This window comes from Sprattus sprattus (genome assembly GCF_963457725.1).
Source record: "Sprattus sprattus genome assembly, chromosome: 3".
In the NCBI taxonomy this organism is placed as follows: Eukaryota; Metazoa; Chordata; class Actinopteri; order Clupeiformes; family Clupeidae; genus Sprattus; species Sprattus sprattus.
This window is the reverse complement of record NC_137922.1, coordinates 35,348,461-35,353,460: the sequence shown is the minus strand read 5'-3', so window position 1 is coordinate 35,353,460 and position 5,000 is coordinate 35,348,461. Positions and strand designations below refer to the sequence as shown.

Below are 5,000 nucleotides of genomic sequence, written 5' to 3'. Positions count from 1 at the left end.
CCTCCCACAGATGGAAGCTCATGCTGGAACAGTCTTCAGCCATTAGCTTTAGCTGCTTTCCAAACCATACAAGTATTATTCTATGAATAAAGAAGGATTATAAATATTGCTGACTTGAAATAAGTGGGGGACATTTCACTTAATTTCACTGTGCATATTGGTGATTATTCGATCACATTCAATTTCACTGTAGAGTTCTTTACAGTAGTAAATGGATAAGTTTAAGTGCTTTTCAAACTAGGTTCTGCTTTATGAGGGAGTATCATCGTCGTCTTGGAAGGAGTTCTGTATGCAACGACTCACTCTGGCATATGGCACGTACCTGCCAGTGGAATTCGTTAGCATAATTCCACAGCGAAATTATCTCCTTCTTACACTCCATGAATTCCATTACTCCCTTCTAAGGTTGTGTGGGCTAATTGAGTTCTCCTCAAAGCATTTCGATGGCATCCAACGGCATACAATTCGGGGAGGATTACGCAACCGATTACATCTCTAACCAGTCGACACGCGGTGAGTAGTAGAGGCCACCGCGAGAAGCTTGGAACACGCGTCGACCTCTGCCACCTGAGACGGCAGAAAATACCGGGAGAATGTGCGTGAATATCCTATAAAACACCATGGGATTATACAGACACAGGTTTTTGATGGATAGGAATGTCTAGGAGTTTATTTGGACCCCTCAACTGTGACATAATTATTCAGGGAGCATTTGCAATGACATTTATATAATACCCTCATTACGGAACTATGAGCTCAACTGGGAGATTGACTTATTATAGAGAAGGTGTCCTTCTATGGTGTTGATGCACACTCAGTATACTCCACATTAATCCACAGTCTACAGCTCTCAAGCCATTCTCTAAAGCATAAGACTGTTACAACATAGCAAACCATGTTATGTGCTACACCTTCAACCAAACAAAGCAATATACAGTTAGTTTTTTTCATGTCAGGGACTCTCCACTCAGTGCAGTCACTTCAGAGTGGCACTCAGGAAGCACAATGGACAGTTTGGTATAGAGTCGTTTGTGCTCACAGGACCTGGGGAAAGAGTCAAAGGCACCAGGGCTTCACATCAAATGAGTGGAGAGGGGATGGCCGCCCTCTTGCCCCTCCCTCCTCCACCCTTTACAGGGGCATCTCGATACTGAGCAGCACGGGTGATGAAAGAGAGACAACTAAAGAACATGATGTGTGTGTGTGTGTGTGTGTGTGTGTGTGTGTGTGTGTGTGTGTGTGTGTGTGTGTGTGTGTGTGTGTGTGTGTGTGTGTGTGTGTGTGTGTGTGTGTGTGTGTGGTCATTGCAAGAGGAGACTTTGTTGTTATAGTTTTAGATACTGAGAAACTGAGGGGTCAGTGCCACACACAAACAAACACACACACACACACACACACACACACACACACACACACACACACACAAACACACACTTGCGTCCTCAAAATCACACACATAAACATATACACACACACACACACATACACACACTCGCACGCATCCTCATACACAACCAATCTGCCAGAGTGCACTGCAATCTAATTAGAGGAGGGTGATAAGGAAATACAATTTAGATATATTAAATACGGGACTGGGTGCTTACACTGCCTCAGATATTACTGCGAAAGCTGCAAACATGGACAAATCTGTGTTGGGGGCAATTTAGTAGCCCGTAGGAATCCAATCTGCTCTCCTCAACCCCCCAAACTTTGTCATCTAGACACATGGAATTGATGTGACGCAGTTTAGGAAGGAAAGTAAGTATGCTGTAAGGGGGAGAGGGAGGTGGGGGGTACATACACTTTAAAAGATGTGATTGTTTCTTTGCTATAGGCTGTGGTGCTATGAAAAGCACTGCACTTGTGAATTAGGGTTGACCCCCCAGAAGAGCGAGCAGAAGGTTACTTGAAGAAGAAGAAGAAGAAGAGAGAGAGATTAAGGGACAAGGAGAGAAGGGAGAGAGAGATAACGAGGAAGAGAGAGAGAGAGGAAGAGTGGGAGAGGAAGTGTGTAGAAAGAGAGAGAGAGAGAGATGGGGACGTTGTTTGTTGTTTTGTTGGTTTGTTGTTTGTGTTGCCATGCTAGCGTGACTCTTGAGACTGACATGAAGCTCCTTTTCCCTCCAGAGTCATCCCTCCCCCCCGCCCCCCGCCCCCCGCCCCCCACCCCCTTCAATCCACCCTTCATTTGCTGCTCTTCAACATGAGGCTGTGGTTGCCATGGAAACAACCCAAGACTGACAGGCGGCTGTCACGTAGCGGGGATATGCCGTCAGCAGTAGATCTCTCTCTCACTCTCTCTTCCTCCACTGATCCATCTCTCTTTCTCTCATTCTCTCTTTCTCTCACACTGCAGACCCATCTATATTTCTCTCCTTCTCTTTCTCTCTTTCCCTCACACACACATCTCTCTGCTCCATCTCTTTTTGTCACACACACTACCTTCCCCTGCATCCCTTCCTCTGATCCATTCTCACAGGGCTGACTGACTGACAGTTTCTTCCTCTTTTGCTTTTCCCAAATATACACTTTGTGGCAGAAAATAGGACACAATAGTGCAGATTACAGCAGACACGGAGAGTGAGAGGTCTGAAGCCTTGAAACCCAGGAACACAATGAGGCCGCCATAGCTCAGTATATTCCTTTGGCATTCCGTTCATAAAGCCACGGACTGGCGGTTACTGATAAGTCTAAATCCGTACGCTGGCTTGGTCGGCACTAAAGCTGAAAATAGTGCTGCTAAAGGTGGGGGTTAGGGTTTGTTTGTGTGAGGTGGAGAGGTTGGTGTGTGTGTGTGTGGGGGGGGGGGGGTGTGCTTAGACAAATCACCAGCTTAAGAATGAAGTGGACAATGGGTCCGTTGGTGAAGAAAGAGAATGCACTTTTTGAAAATAACAAGAAGCGGATAGAAGAAGATCCCGTTTAGCCTCTTAGTGCCGGGGTACCACAGAGATGGGTCAACAGTCTGATGTGCTTCCTCTGAGAGAAGAGGCTTATGGAGGATGGATGTGGATTTATATATATATACATATACACAAATGCAAACAAACAGAGAACCATGCATGTACACATGATGTATTCCTATGGTTAAGCTAATTGAGCAAAATTGTGCTAAGCACACTGTGAGCCCTCTGCAAATAATCCTGCAGCAGACCTGAAGATACCTACACACACACATACACACACACACACACACACACACACACACACACACACACACACACACACACACACACACACACACACACACACACACACACACACACACACACACACACACACACACACACACACACACACACACACACAGGTTTATTGACTGGTGACTTAATGAAGCAGAGTGGCCCTCTGAACTAATGAGCTGAATGAGCTGAGAGGTAAAACTCAGACAAGCAGGCCATGACATGACAAACACACACACAAACACAAACACACACACACACACACACACACACACACACACACACAGAGACACACACACACACATACATAATGACTTGACACACCTTCATGGGCTCATTCCTTTAGTAGTCACTTAATGTTAAAAAGGTCCATTAAAACAAACAGCATCACTCACTTGCGGAGAGAGTAGGAAGGAGGAGGGTGAGGCAAGTGGAAAAAGACAGAGAGTGAGAGAGAAACGAAGAGAGAGAAGAAATGAAGATGTAACTGAAATAAGAAAGTGAGAAAAGAAAGAAACGAAGTGAGAAAGATGGCAGATAACAGAAAAGGGAGATACTTAATAACCAAAAAAAAAGGTTAAAGGAGCGAAAGTAGAGAGGAAATAAAATCAACGAAAGAGATGGCAGATGAGGAAGAGTGGTGAAATAACGGATGAGAGAAATAAAGGGCTGACTGGATGGAGAAAAGAGATGTAGCGATAGCGAGAGGGAGGCAGGGAGAGAATCACCAGAGGAAAGAAACGTAATGATGAAGTGGGGGACGAGATAGAGAGAGATGGAGAAATAGAGGCATCACACTGTGAAACAGATGAACGGGGAAGCACTGCAGAAAAGAGGGGGCGAACCGACAGAGCCAGGGACGGGTGCTGGCAGCACCAGGTCATCGTTAGGATGATTACGCTTTCTATTTCTTTCTTCTCCAAACAGAATTGGGAAAACAGAGTCTGAGAGTAGCCTCATCCCTGAAGCAGATCCCAGAAAGAAAGCAATGAACGAGAGAGGAAGAGGAAGAGAGCGAGGGGGAGGGAGGTAGGAAAGGAAGGGAGAGGGAGGGAGAAGATGGAGAGAGAAAGAGACAGCTAGTTTGAGAGAAAGCCTTTATTTTGCAAGCTTTACTGCAGTGCTTTTTTTCTGCAAAGCGGCACTGTCCATGGGAATGAGTCAGAGGAGGCAGCCATTTTTAGCCACTCGGGAAGAAGAGGCAAAGAGGCAGCACAAGCAGCAACCACACTGATGACTAAATAATGAAGCTAAGACAGTAGAGAGGAGGAGGAGAGAGAGAGAGAGAGAGAGAGAGAAAGAAAGAAAGAGGGAAAGGGAGAGAGAGAAAGAGGGGCAAATTAGTCCATCCAGTGCACAGGCAAAACATCGCCCTATATTCATGCTGAGTTGTTTTTCTTCTTCTCTTCCGAACCCAACAGCCCATCTAGCCCAGCCCAAAGTCTGTTTGTTGGATTGCATTTGGACCAGAGACGAGGCAACTTTGTTCACATGACCTCATCCCCATCCACATCACCACATATTTCTGCCTTCCTTGTACTTAATGACGCTAGCTAACTCTTTGGGCCTTCAGAAGGGTTCTCTCTGCCCAGTTTGGCCCACCACTCCCATAGAGAACACAGCTCCACTAACAGCCACTAGTCCAGTATCAGCACAATGATAGGAGAGGATTTGCCATATCTTATGATCTGATCTTCAATGCAGATATGTAGGTAGTATACAGTATATACTGCACATATGTAAGTATGTATGTATGTATGTATGTATGTATGTATGTATGTATGTATGTATGTATGTATGTATGTATGTATGTATGTA

At 45.3% G+C, this 5,000-nt stretch overlaps 1 protein-coding gene across 1 annotated transcript in view; it reads right to left on the bottom strand.

The window, feature by feature from the left end:
* Positions 1-5,000, bottom strand: part of aatkb (apoptosis-associated tyrosine kinase b) — a gene marked incomplete at its 5' end in the record, with an annotated part of 57,953 nt that overhangs the window by 31,995 nt on the left and 20,958 nt on the right. The window lies entirely within an intron of this gene.